The following is a 16,349-nucleotide window of genomic DNA, read 5'->3' on the forward strand; positions in this document are numbered from 1 at the left end:
GTTGCGAGCTAATAACTTTTCTGATTCTTTCGTCAATAACGTTCGTTTACTCGTTTTATTCTAACAGTGATGCGCAAAAAGCGACCATTCTCAGGATGCATCCCGCTCACGCTTTTGTGCGTTAGGCATGACTTAGCAAAGTACTTCGAACATTCGTTTTGGGATCGCATGATACAAAGGCTTCATTTTCAAATAAAAAAAAAAGCTCGGCAAAAAAGATCCACTTTCGATTTACTTTTACAAGCGCAACAGATCAGTAGGAGTGATTGCAAAAAGAGTCTTACCTCGATATTTATTGTATACTTGCATCCCGTAAAGTGAACATCATGATGATGACTAATATTCTTGCAATTAAAATTTTTTCAACGATTATCACGAGATAATAATATCGATGTATCGCTATTAATTCTTAACTTAAAAAAAAATTATATGATGCACTTAATATAATTAATTTAATTATTAATTCTCATATAATTCTACTTGATTTAAATAATGTAAAAAATTGAGTATGCATTATTTATTATATATATATATATATATATATATATATATATATATATATATATATATAAAATATTCCTCTCTGTAACATGAAAAAAGTACTTTGTTTTTTCTTAAATATGCGATATGATTAATTTAATAGATTAATTATCGAAACTTTTAATGTGTCTATTCTCTAGATATCAGTTGCACGATATGCTTGTATAATTTTGCATCACATCAATCGTTGTATATATATTTACACTCCCGTCCATAGTGGAAGATTAACGTATCTCGCGAGATAGTGCTACTCATTACAGAATCTCGAGAGAAAGTAATCGCGATGGAACAACAACGTCCAAACTCCATATTCATCTACATCACAGAATTTATAAATTTGCATTAACAAAGTCCGAGAATATAAAAATTCATCGGCGTGACGGATTCTATGATTAATTAATTGGCCCGATTAATTTCCGCCGAGAGGACATTAAAATAATGTTGCGTCGGAAAGTGCGTTGCACACTTTCTTTTACGATCGTGCAGTCAGAGCTGCGTGAAAGCAGCCCTGACGGACCTGGCAACCGTTATCGGAGTAGATAGGAATATTTTCTTCTTTCAGTATCAATTGTACGACACTAAGAACATACGGTCAGCGCTTATTGCTTATTGCTTATAAGAATTCCGCTTAATTTTTTACCTTTGACGCGCAAATTCGTGCACGAATAGTATCGTAGGTGTATCGTGTCTTTTACGAGCCATCGCGGCGGAGGTTGTTTGTCAGGGTTATCTGACAGCATTCGCGGTATAAACTGTAATTTATATCGCAGATAAATAATTTAGCGCGTTGCGCTCTTTTAGCGATTTCATAAATTACCGATATCTTTGAGCTTGCCCCTTTGTGAACCAATTAAACGTAGGAGAGGGATATGAATATTATTCCATCTTTAATTTTCTGAGAAACTATCAAAAATATACGTAAATTACTTTTATTACATGTCATAAATAATTACGGAAATGGTTGCTTCACCGATAAGATTTGTATTCATTACATATTTGATTTAAAAATATATAAATAAATATAATAATAATTATAAATGAAGATCCGCGAGATTGTAGCAACTCGAGATTTAGACGTGATATCCGTTGTCACTAACATTCGATATTGTCAAGAGCCATACTTACATCTTTTCTCTGTAAAAAAAAAATAAAAAATAAAAATAATATTTTTATTTCTAACAGAAAATAATAAATTTATTCGACAATATTGTTTAATAAATTATTTAATGCATCTATTCTATGGCGATCAATGTTGACGACTCCAAGAGCAAGGTAAATTCTTTTTTCTCGCGTCCAAAAACCGGCGGCCCTGGTCCAAGCAAGAGTCATCGCGTCAATCGGTGTGCGTGACTGGCAGATGCGTGCGAATACACAAAACGTATGCACGTGTGCGTTTAAGTGGAAACATGCGGCGCAGCAGGCAACATCGTATAATCAAGCTTGAGTATGCGAGATTCGCGTACAGGCCTATAAAAGTCGTTGCAATGTTTAACTGCGGTGTGTCCCAAGCATAAACTAGAGACTTATAGGTACTGTGTAGAAATACTCTACGACCGCAGACGCTGTAGCACTTTTATGCGTCTGAGAAAGAGACAGGTTCGCTCGCACTGATTTCTCGCGACGAGAGCGCTTGGATATCATCATATTGTCTCGTCGCGTCGATAGCATGTCCTTCCTCAAAGTTGAGGCTTGTGTTCGCATCGTCCTGGCGATGCTTAAAACCGAGACGAACCTTCACTTTAAAATAGAATCGAGAGTAAGATGAGGCCGATCACGACGATCGTGACAAAGCGCAAAATAACATTAATGATCTACTGTATAATCGAAATTCTCGATCGCGGTCTCGTTTATAGTTTTTAGGATTCAGTTTTCGAAGCCTCAAATATAGTATACATACATGCATGCATATATATATATATATATATATATATATATATATATATATATACACGAGTCAAAAAATTATACTTGAATATTTACATATAAATAATTTAAATAATTTTATTTATTGGCATTAAAGAAATTTTCTTTATATTTAGAAGAAAATATATTTATTTTGATATCGCATATATTATATGATTATTTATATATACTTATTATATAAGTATTTATATATATCTACATATATAAATTTGTAATATAAATTTTTTGTACATATTTATAATTTTTGAAATAATAAAATTGAAAGCATAATTATATTTTTGTATCTAGTTTAACAGTTTAAAATACTTATGAAAGAAATATCATATACATTCTGCATCGGCTCTCAAGCAATATCGAAAAATTATCATTGCAATTACAAACTGTTTTATGAATCACGATATATCGACAAGCACATGATTGTGTAATCATAAAGAAGATAACCTTGCATAAAAAGAATCTGAAAAACGAAAGAAATCAATGTACTGCTTACACAATCTCATGTACGCTATCCTTCCAAGAGAAACATCTTATATGTATATCAATACACAATTAATGCAATAAACAGTAAAATAAGAAAAAAATGTAAGAATATGTACTATATATAAAAAAATCTATTATTTATTAATCAAAGATGATAAGGTTTCCATTTGCACATACATACGTAATAAATCTAAACATGAATATATGATTTACTTGTTATAATTATCATAAATTATATTTTTTTTTTTTTATAGAAATGGAAGATTCAATTAGTTTAAACGAGAAGAATTGTGCTATAGTATTTTTTTGCTATCTTGCATTTATATAAATACATAATGACAAAACGAACATTATCGATTTATAATCAGATAATGAATAATTGGCAAATTATCTGCTCTTATACCAACCGAGAATGTTTTTCTAATATATTTTTTATTCCATCAAACATTATAATGAATTCAATGTCGTGACAGTTTATACCATATTCATTGTCGTTGCGGTAAAGTGAAATCGCCATTACATCTTATTGTCTTGATAATGCATTTCCATCATAACAATGTCACTGCCAATTCAAATGTAATCTCTGTTTATAACAGAAGATCCGTGCCTAAACCGCATTTTAGCATAAATCTAACAGTCTTCAGAAAATATTGGTGTTAATGAGAAAAAATTTGAAAACAGCATAATGTTAAAAAAAAAAAAACTGAGATTTATAAATATGCTAATATATTTTTAATACATAAGAAAATTATATGTAGTACACGTATTTTAATCAAACGTTGAAAAATCAAAAAATATTTATGAAATATTTAATTTTTCGATAATCTACAGACACATAAATCTTTAATCAAATTAAGGATGATGAAAGCGCAAGTATATAAACTGGTGATGTAATGTATATCGTCAGTGTCAAAGACCATATATTCTATCGCGCGAAACGGACTATCGAAACATGTATCTTTTGATATGACAGATACATTTTAATACAAAAATATCACATGTTCAATGTAATTATTGGAATGAATGTTAAAAGCTGGATAAGCTTATCATTTCTGTTACTAATAAAGTTTAAAATAAAAAGTTATATATATATTGTTATTCATTCAATATATATTCATTCCTCATATACAATATAAACTTTTTATAAATATTATATATATGAAGAGAAAGCAATAAAATACAATTGTAATTTATAATATTAAAAAATATATATACAAATAAAATTAATTTCTTTAATTAATTCTTAATTAATTTACAAGAAGAAATGATAGTTTTGGCGGTAATAAATATTTTATATGAAGCATATTATTTAAAAATCCCAAAATATTATTATACTATTATTGAATTATATATTATTATTATTGAATATTAATTGTGCATTGATGTCTCGTACGCTCGGTAATTCGCTTGATATACGATGCACGAATCAAAAGATGTTGAATTGAGATATCGACTTTGAGATTTTCATCAGATGCAGGTTCTTTTATTTATAATAAAATCTGTGTGCCTCGTTGTATAGAGAGCAACTAATCCCCGTGACTCGATCGGGATGAAAAAGGACCGATATAAGCCCACCACGTTTGGCCGCGTAGGATATCGGATTACTTGATCAACAAAGTCTATCTTACAAGTCTCGATTTATGTATTGAAATTGGAGAAGTTCTTAGCGACACACACAACGGAGACTGCGACTTCCTTCGCGGAAATCACCTCTTCCTTCCTACTGCGATAAGAATTTAAATACAATTAAATATTGTATGGTAGTAAAGAGAGATTATAATGTGCGACAAAACTCGAGATAAAAATTTATAATTTCACAAAAAAATATTACATGCATGCCAGTTATATGTATTAATTAATCTACACAGAGTTATTATGGACCAATAATCATAGACGTTCTTTTCTTATATATTCAATAGAAAAGTTCATTGCTTGAGAGATTTATTATCCACAAAAATACATCTCATATTTATCGGTGATTTCCTGAATTTCCTCACAAATAATCCGCACAGAGTGTTCGATCAATGGACGATAATTAAATTTGCTTGATTTAATAGAAAAATCGGCTGTTGTAAAATTCATCAATTCGCGGACATATCTCGTGGTAGCATCCCTATGTCGGATTTTTTGAGAGCTAATCTTGCTCGCGCAGTTTTTGGTTCCTGGAAAAATACGCTCGACTAACGATAAGCATCGCGCACCGCTCGATATCCACGAAGTCTTATTGTCACTATACGCAGATAAAAACTAAATTAAATATACCCTCCCTCTTCAATGTGTCATACAACATTGATTAAAATACGAGATAATATTTATTCACATGTCCAAACTGTCATCAAATTTTTTATTTCGCAAACGTGCGTTATGTCTCAATTTAATTACTTACCAAACTTATTTGATGCAATAGTTGCTCATATAAGCTCGTGATTATAAAATCATGTAGTTTCTTAAGAGTATTTTCTTAAAAATCAGTTTATTAAAAAAAGGCGCATTTTATACATTATTGATATTTTAGCAATATTAAAACAACCAATATCATTTGCGTAAGAAATATATATTTACACATTATTTATGTTTTTAATTATCTTTTTAATTCTCAGCAATAATGCAGTTATAATGATTGAACATGATCGATGTATGGAAAAATGATTACTATTCATCTTTATAGAGCAATTTGCAATCTATCGTGAGACAATGATCGATCTTATATGCAGCAGTTTATTCTTTAACCGTGCATCGCATCCTCCTTACTTTTTCCTTCTTTATTGTATCGCTCGTTTTGTATTTTTTGCGCTATGCAGAACGAACACGTATTCTGCATTCGACCGACGCTCTTCCTCTGTGTTCGACTTATTAAAATCCTTGCGCCGCGTTTGACAAGTTGTCTTACAGCAATGTCACTGGTTACTCACTTGATCGAGTACAGGCACCTTAATATAAAATATCCCAAAATTAAAGCAGATAAGAATCGTTTTTTTCAGACTTTTGATGGGAATTGGAACGTAGCATATATCGCCGAGTTTTATGAAGGATCTTTAACTTCGCGCAATCCATGTCCATCTTATTAATACCTATGTAGATATACACAAGAAGAGACATGCAGCAAAAAGTGACACGATAAATTCCTAAATGTTTTTCATACATTTCTTATCTTCCAATTTTTTATATAACGTAAATTCACGAATTATTGCAGCCCTTCTGAAAATTATTTAAATCTTAATTATTCCTCAATAACATATCTATTGCTTGACAAGAAAATCAATTCTCGTTTCATTTATTTCATTGTTTATTCGTGCTCTGTTAGTATAGTAACCTCAAAGTTATTTTTACAATGAAAAAGAGAGTTGTTTAGAGAATGTATCTGTATATAATACAATGACCGCAAACGAATGGACCTGATGAAAGCTTCGACCGTCTTTCATTAAAAAAAAAAAAATCGGAAATGTCTCGAAAATATCTAGTGCATATTATATATATGTGCTTAATTTATTTTTATCAACTTTTGTTAGCTGTATCATTTTCTCGTACCAAAAATCTAAATTTACATGTAATATTATTTTTTTTTATATCGCGCATGAAAAAATTATGAGAGCGAAAAAAATGTCGTCTGTTATTGTAATGCATGTACTCTATTCGGGCTGCACGATACTTTCTAACACAAATATTGTTCTTGTGCTATCTCGTTTGCTTCGAGAAAAAATAACTATAGTTACATTAGCGAACAGTAATTTTCGAAACCACACTGAACGGATGAAGATTTGACAAATGTGCGCAAAAATTTAACACTACCTGTGTATATGTGATATCTCGTCGCATTCTCTGTGCGTGCGTGCATTTTTGGAGAAGTTCCAGAACTTTGTAAGCTTGTATAGCACAATGCGCGGACACACATATAAAAGCGACCGAGAGGATGTGATGTGAGACTTGATGGAGCAGTTAATAAGTGCCGCTGCCGCCGCCGAAATCGGAGTAGATGGAAAAAAATAAGATATAAAGAAAAAAACAGGAGATAGAACGTGTAACTTAAGACAGTATCAGAGAACGCAAAATAATCTTCTCCCTATCACTTCTTGGCCAAAAAACGAAAATAAAATATTATTCATTTTTGCATACTTAATATTAAAATTAATAATTTATATACAAAATATATAATTGACACAATAATAGGGATAAAATGTCTTGAAAAAAAAATTTTTGATAAATTTATGAAAATTTCATACATATATATCTCTCTGTCTGTGTTTTCGGATGTTTGTATCGCGAGATTAATTTACGTGACTTTCATTCACATTACATCATATAATTTTCGTTCAAAAAAATATATAACTTATTCCAACGAGATTAAGCTCAAATTGCACCTGCGTCATTTCTCTTTGCACTGCATCTCAATGATCACAGTAGTTTTATTACGTGACATGTGGAGTCACGCAATGGCCGAGATGCGACCGAAATATATTTTCCACAAGCTCCAAAATAGTTTATGAGACTCCGTAATGTGCTTCGTCATACTTTGTGTTGTACGCACGCACACACGTATTCTGCGCGTGCATGGTATAAATCATGATGCGACGAGATCAGATACGATTCGATCAGCGGCCTGCTATTTCTGCCCGTACAGTCCTTAGCAAAATATTAGTAAGAACTGAACTCGGACCACGACTGGCAGGCTTGCTAATATATCCTTCGGCTAAAGTCATAAAATAACATTTTATCGCGAGCCGATTATCCGGTAGTCGATGTGTAGAATGTTGAATCAATTATCTTCTTTAATAACACTTAAAGAAATGTGAATGTAAAACTTTATTCCCGACAAAATTAAAATTGCGAATGTTAATCATTTTTATTATGTGAAAAACTAATTTTATTAGAAATTTTAAATAATCATAGATTTGTGTTACCAACTTATTTTTTGTAATCGATAATCAAGATCATTGCCAAAAATAATACAAAGATATAAGTGATATAATTGCGGCAATTAAGTATAAAAGTGTGACGATGCTTTGCCAAAGGGCTGCATGCCAACTAGCAGATATTTTAAAATCAACTTTAGATACTGCTTGTGAAGCTGACGATGACATTGCTAGTGATTAAGTGCATACAGAAATATATTATTTATGTATAACGTTTAATAAACGATAACTATTATCAGAAAAGAGAGATAGACCGTATATCTGTTATTCATGTTCTTGTTACTTTCCGAGATATATATTCTTAATCCGTTTCTCCTTTATGCAAAATGTAAATGTGATTTTTTTAGCTACATTAATATTCATTATCATACAAGATTTCTAATAATCGTGAGCGTGTGATTTATCTGCATTTTATAAGTGTGTTGCATCTTATAAAAATTATATATTCTAAAAATATTCCAATGATTTATGTAACAAATATCAAAGAGAATATCTCTCTCCCTCTCTCTCTCTCTCCTAGTCTTAATAGATACGATAAGAGAATATATATAATTTTAATAGATGCATGCCCATATACATTATATGTCCAGTAAAAGAAAGAAATGAAGAAAAATTACTTCAAATATATGGAATATTCAATAATCATAAAATATATAACTTTAACACATATTCAAACGACTATCAAAAATAAAATAAAAAAGAAATTCTATTCAAAATAATTGTGTGTTGCATATATGTTAATAAAGTTTTGTTTGCATCACACTTGACCAATCGGTAAAAGTGATATATCGCACTTTATTCCATTTTAGATAGTGTCACATTAAGTACATACATTCGATATCTTATGAATATTCTGATGTTTTTTTTTTTTTTTATGAGAAACGATACCCTCCAATGTACAAGTCGTCTACAATGTGCCAAAATGTCTATCGTACGTATGCTAAGGTGAGCGGAAAAACGAAAGGATGCGCGACGTGTTCTCGGTCGAAACTTGTTCCCGGGCGGTGCGCGCACACACACGACAAATGTATACGTGCGTGAATCAGTGCTCTACTACAAGTATGTCTTCATGAGGCCGAGGTAACACGAACGTCGCAGAAACACGCGGTTCCTTGCGATATGTATATACACCCGAAGAGTTGCATGCCGGTTGTTTATGGGTAACTAAATATGGACGGGGGAACGAGGGAATGGAAGTAAGAAGGAGAACGACTCCCTGAAATTCGTAGTGAGAGAACGAGGCGAACAGAGAGACAGCCAAAGACCGGGAAAGAAGAAATGAGAGAATGGACGAGTGAAAGGAAGACGGAGCAATACAGGTACAGAAAGCAAGATATCAGGGTGAGTAAAAAGGAAGAGAGAAAGGTGACGCGAACGAGAAAAACAGAGAAAGAAAGAGAAAGAGAAAGAGAGAGAGAGAGAGAAAGATATACAGTTTTTCATTTTTTTCATATCATTGATAGGAGTTTATAAGTAGCGAAATACCAAATAATACTCGGTGCACGCAAACAACGCGATAAATCAAAGAGTATCAATGCACGAAAGAATGCTCAGGAAACAGGTTCACCGATACAGGTGCTTCATTTTTTCAACATCGCATGTTGCGGCGCGCCTAAATGCGATTAAATCCATCTCAAGCGTTTCTACCGGGAACGGATATTGCTTCAGAAGAAATATTCGCGCGCAAGCGGTTAGATACAGTTTTTATTTTGTTAAATGAAGATTTGCGAATGAAAGTTTGCGGTTGCGGCCATTTTAAAATCATTAATTTCTAAAAGAAATAATTTATATTTATCCAAAGATATATGCGTGTATAGTGAAATCTTTTGCATCTCGTGCCGATCAAAACATTTTTTAAACGAGATACAATGTAAAAGATTAACATGTTTTGTCGGTCAATTTGCACATTTTCTAAGATGAAAATAGCATTATGCTAATTTAAAACATAGCTGCAAGATTTATGTTGGGTCGTTCTATGCCGCCGGCTAGCGTACATTTGCATAGTAGACAGTGATCACATGGTATTCACTTACCTTTGTGCGCGGCGCAAAGCGTGTAATAATTTTATCATGGACCGACAGTCGTTGTATTACAATTCAGAAAATTACTAGTGAACCGAAAATAATTGTAGCGCATTGCACGCATATATTTAATGCAATTGTTTATATAATCTTCTCTACAGAGGAATGCCATTGTTATAAATACTTTTTAACAAGAATAATTGATGTTATGTAAATAGTAAGAAAATTTATCTGTTTGCCTCATTCTTTCCTTTTTTTTTTTTCTTTTTGATAGAACAACGTTATTGATTACTTTAAAGCACCGAGTTGACAAATTTATCGAGTTGAGATTTAGAAAGATGATGCAATTATCCATGTTGCGATACAGAAGAAAAGACTAATAAGTTTCGCAATATAATTTGTAAACAGGTATATAAGGTATAAAAGAATATAAGATGGAGATAATTTACGAAAATCATTTCTCAGAGCATCACATTGTCATTTTTTTTTTTTTTTTCATAATGTTCGCATAATATAAATGCATAGTTTATCAAAACTAGTTACTTTTCTTATGGCATTTATTCGTATTCAAGTTTTATTAATTATAAAAGTTATAGTTAACGAATCGAGCGAGCTTTGATGATTCAGCAGGAGTAAGAAGTAGCTAGAACTCGACCATTTCCTTTTGAGCGCTATTATAAAGTAAATGATGTCCAGTTAATGACCTTTACTGGAAGAAATTATAAAATTAAATATATAAATGCAGTCACTTATACCAACTTGTGATACAACTCGACTCCTGTTTTGAACGACGGAATATTTGCAACATTCTCTGCCATCCTTTATACTCGTACGAAACATGTTCAAGTTTCTCGTGAATTTCACGAAAATGATGGCATGTTTAACCGACCGGGATAGGTAACAGTCGGTTGCCCCAGGCGGCGAATTAAACTATTGGCGCCCATCGGTGATTTCGGTTACTATGCACGGAGTTAGGTATCGTTCACACAAAGAACGAAGAAAAACGTAGCTTCAAACGCGGCAATAATTTTAATAATTTTGGTAATATTGTCATTATAACGTGAATGTTGCACTTTCATCGATCGGTTGATCGAATGATATCAAGACACACTGTCAAAATGGAAACAGACTGCATCTCAGTAATATAGTAGTGCCTACAGCTGCACAATAAAATACTCGATTATATACAGAGATAAACAGCACATGCAATCGAAGAATATTTGTAATATGCCAAGCCCGTCCAAAACGATCTGGATGAAAGTTAACATTAATGGGATCTGTGTTATTAATGTCGATGCAGTTTGCTAAAAGGCCGACCATTTTCATCCGCTACCGCGCCGTAATCTTTTGAGAGAATCTAATTACTCGCGAGTCTCCATTTCGCGGCTAACGACGATTCCGAATCCTGAACGCTGATAAGCATGTCCCCGTTCTCTACATTAATTTTACTAAAGATTGCCTTTCACAAGAGAATTATCAAGATACATTCTTGGCCGGATCTCGTCAATTAGTTACATATAAAAGGGATCCTGCTTTTAATTAAGCGCTAATTAAAAAATCGTCATCGGAAAACATTAGCAAAGAACATTTAGCGCAGGTGCATACTGAGAAACTCTTACGTATCGAATTTAATGTAATGGATATGTATAATTGAGTCTATTCGGATATACTTATAATTGTGGACAGCATAGTTGCATTTGATTTTTTATTAATATATTTAATACAGTTTTGTACCATAATTGTTTTAGCACTATATCCAGATTATTGAATTTAGATTCATTACATGTTAAGAAACAGCAACTAATTTATTGTAAAGTGTTAGCAATTTTTTTTAAATCAACAAAAGAAAAGCAACAAATTATTCACATTAGAAAATTTCTTAAAATTTTCTGTATCACTCAAATCGCAGGAGTACTTTTAAAATTTTCTCTGTCGCAAGAACTAAACAACCGTATAACTAAAAAGCGATTATAACTGTAAGTTTACAGGTTTCAGATAGAATCGATATCGACTTGTGTTAATATTAGTCATATGATTTTTTTTCTTCAATATAAAACACGTTGGTGTTGTGATGAAGTAAAAATTTCTCACATTTTAAATAAGAAATCAATTTAACCGGTTTTTTTATTTAATCCAAAAACTTTTAAGCTTCTTTCCACTCTCGTTCTTCTCTTATTATATATATTTGCTGTTTATCGTGTCTTTGCAAGTCAATATAAGCTGATCTTTTTTCATTTCTTCTTCCGCGAGAAAATATTTTTTACTTTGTTTTTTTTTTTTAAATATAACGCGACTTTTTGCTGCGCTCGCTTTTTGGAGAATTTATAAAGGATAAATGAAAAAATGTATATTGTAATTGATATTTTATGTCAATATTAACATTGACTATCAATATTCGTAGCTCTTTTTTATAACTTTTATATCTTTTACATGAGTCACAAAAACAAAACGTATAGCAACATTTTCCTTCATCTAAAAACTTTATGATATATTCATTTTCATTTTTATTTTCATTTATATTCATTTCATCAATTTTTAAATTTATTATTGACAAGCTATTATACATGATATCAATTTTAAAAGCATATAAAACATTTTCCAAAATGTGTGACAATATATTTTTTTTAATAAAGTGATAAGTACAAGTTCAATATAAGCATATATATATATATATATATATTCGATTTTTACGTTTTATAATATAAAAAATAGTGATAAATAAAGCAATTTGCAATTGATTTGCAATGCACAGAGTTATATACTTCATATTTGATGTAAATTTCTGCATATGACATACAAAATATATGTTCCAGAATATAAATCGATGATGAAATATTTTTGTGAGAGACAAAAATACCCTAAACGAAATCGTTCCTCAACAATTTCAATGCGAGCTTTGTTTTACGAATCAAGAGAAAGTTCTGAAAGAATCCAGCACTATAAGTATATAAAAATGCAAAAAAGAAACCAGTCAGTATGCAGTCGTTGCTCAATTCGAAAGGGCAGACACATTACAAATATATCTTGGTCGATGCAATTATGAATTTTCGCCAATCTCTTTTACGTATGATTGACGATGAAGCTCACCAATCGCGACGAGAATCGAACATGTTCCGCTGCATCATCGCTCTCTCTCATTGTGAGGATCTTACTACACATCTTAAATTGAATTCGACTCGAGCGCATATTTCGCGACTTGCGCGCATATAATTCCTTATCGGAGCGATTCGGTCTCCGGCCAATCACGATGTGTCGTTCTCCTTTTTGGCTGCCCATCCTGTTGCTGTTACCACGTGAAATGCGTTGTGCCATCGTTACGCGCGCAGAATATTTGCAAGAGCCGTATCGCGAATTCCACCTTCATACTTGACACTCGAGTAGCGTGTGTACGGTTCGATATCTTTTATCGCGATTTGCTCTTGTTACCCGTTCCTTGTGGTACGAAACTTAACTTATTACGAACCTAATATTTCGTCCGTCACGCAACATGTGCTGTCATGCTGTACGCTGTTATTAAAAATTATACTGCATACCTTTCGTGACAAAACCGTCGCTATCAAGTGTTTCAAGCTTCTAATGATAAAATTGAGATTTAAAATTTCTTAGATTTAATACAGTTTGCGAATGACGATATGCAATCCCAGTAAATGAAAAAGATCACATATCGCAGGCTTTAAGAATATTAATCAGTAAAATAAGCCGTAAATATTCGTACTAGAGAAAGCATAGTTATATTGTATTGGAATATAAAGTGTGATTAAACGGTGAATGTCAGAAATAGTTAGAAAGATTCACTAGCATATATATTTTACACGGATCAGTTGAGTTATATTGCAAAACAGGTAGTTTATTCAAGTGTTATTTAAGTTTTTACGCTCGAAAAATTATTTGTTACACTGTACATGCTAAAAGACAACTATCTAGACATACTATCGGAAAAAATAATTCAATTTTGCAATATCCTTCTATTAACATATGTATAAAACATTTTAAAAATGCGCCAGTGTATATTCTAAGATATATTAAATTTATAAACCATATGACACAATAATTTTGTCATTCTCTTATTACTTGAGATGTAAAAACTCAATAACATAAATTTTTGCAAGAGAGAAAAAGTTCTCCATACGTTAAAAGCATGTATATTATTTTTTTCCTGTCGCGTGCCAATTCGAATATCAGATTAGAATCCCGTCTTTGAACTTGCCTGTTTCGTATCAAACTATTCTGAGTTTTCGATTTATAATCTATCCCAAAACAATTCAATATTAGAAAATCCAAAATACATTTGCTAAACATGATATCTCGAAACCTTTTTCTCCGATGATCAAGATAGAAATTTTCTTGGTTTACTTTCGACTTATAGTCGAATGGTGCAATAATAAAATAATTATAATGAAATATGCGAAATTAAAAAATTTGCGAAATAAGAAGTGCATAAATTCTTACGCGAAGAGAGTATAAAAAAACTGTAATAATGAAAATCTGATTTTATTATCGGATTTGATAGCGGAGTCTATAATGTTTTAAAAGCTTCTGACTATTTTATATGTACATGTATATATACATACATAAAATATGAGAAATAAAATTTAATTTATGATGCTGTCTCTCATGGTATATAAGAAATTAGAATTATAGCAAACTCAAAAGTTCTAACTGTGGATCAGAACTTTTTCTATTTCGCGATATTTACAAAAAAAAAAAAAAATAATAAACAGTAATTTCTTTATTTTAAATTTTAATCAACGCTACAAACATTTATTTCAAGAATTTATAGCGCTTGTAAAATATAATATTCTATTGCTCAATATGTATAAATTTCATGTCAAAGAAATAATCAATTTTTAATACCATGCTTTTGATAAGGATATAAATATGTACGTTAAATCAAGCGAGAAGGAATAACTATGAAAATATGTTTTACATTTTAACAATGTTCTTTCGAATGTACGTTTAATGTTACCTAACATTTTACTTGACGGCACAATTTTTAAAACTGTTTAATATTTTTTAATAACAGCGATTTTATATAAAATACGCGAAATAAAATTTTCGATCAATAACTATATAATCGTTATAACAGCTATAAAAATCAATAGTGTGTTATAAATTCGAATGAGCATGTGTCCCATGGATCTTTGTCACACATGTTTCATCTCTAATTCAACTATTATGATAGTATGAGTCTCTTTGATTACATGGGTAAAAAGAATCTTATTGTACATAGAGAGAGAGAGAGAGAGAGAGAGAGAGAGAGAGAGAGAGAGAGAGAGAGAGAGAGAGAGAGAGTGAGTGTGTGTGTGTGTGTGTGTGTGTGTGTGCGTGCGTATATATGCGAGATACGCACGTGCGTGTGTAAAGAATATTAACATAAAAACGGGTATACATATATTGAATCTTTTTCCGTGACTAGTTTCGTTTTACGATCGTGAGTTGTTTCCATGCGAATGCCACACACACATGCACTTTCTTCATTTAAATTTTATTCCCCACCTATCTCGGTACGATACGCCTCACGTCTTTGGTTATTTAGATTGCATTGTTTGCATACTTAGTGCATTATACGACGATTTCTGGAATGCGCTGCGACGTCGCTATAGGAGCCTGCCGAGGATAAAAAATCAGAGAATGTGTAAAGAATGATAAAAAAATATTATAGCTTTATAAAGTGTGCAATATCACGTGTAATCGATGTATACATAATAAACGTCAGACGTGCGCAGACGTCATTGTAATATACGACGTAAACATTATTGATAAAAATCGTAGATTATCAACATGTCTACTATGAAATCTGTCTCGTGTGTGTATATGGCATGGTCAATAAATTGAGTCTTACTTAAAGAATTAATTATTTACAAGTTGGTAAATAATTCTTATAGAAATAGTTTCTTATAAAAGTAACGCGTAATTGCGCATTAATTGTGCATTTGAAGTAATATATACGCATCTTTTGTCTTAGATACTATTTCCGCGTTTATTCAATCGATGAGGTATTACCGAGGAATAGCCGCAAACTCACAAGATTGCGATATTAATCAATCGTTACTATGTCGACTACGACGCGATGTCATGCACGCATTCGTAAATGCGAAGAAATAATTGATACTAGTGTTGTTCGAATTTTCCAATTGTAGAATATATTTACTATATTTGTAAACAAATTTTAACATTGTCATATTTTTCGTTCTTTTCATAAAAAATTCGTAAGCAAAAGAAATTTAATTGCTATTTTCTGCTCTTTTATCGATGTTTCTGAAGAGAAGACGGAACAAGTCGCATTAACATATTACATTATTTTCGCGTTTAATTAAATCTCTCTTTAATTAAATTGCTCTCTGTATATCGCAAGTAGCACAAAAATTCTATATATATATCTTGAAATCCTTAAATATCTTTGATTTATTGTAAACTATACATTTTCTTTGTTACTTATTTTTGATAGCGTGGAATGCGAATGAATGTCAAGTCA

Source organism: Cataglyphis hispanica, chromosome 18 (genome assembly GCF_021464435.1).
Source record: "Cataglyphis hispanica isolate Lineage 1 chromosome 18, ULB_Chis1_1.0, whole genome shotgun sequence".
Classification (NCBI taxonomy): domain Eukaryota; kingdom Metazoa; phylum Arthropoda; class Insecta; order Hymenoptera; family Formicidae; genus Cataglyphis; species Cataglyphis hispanica.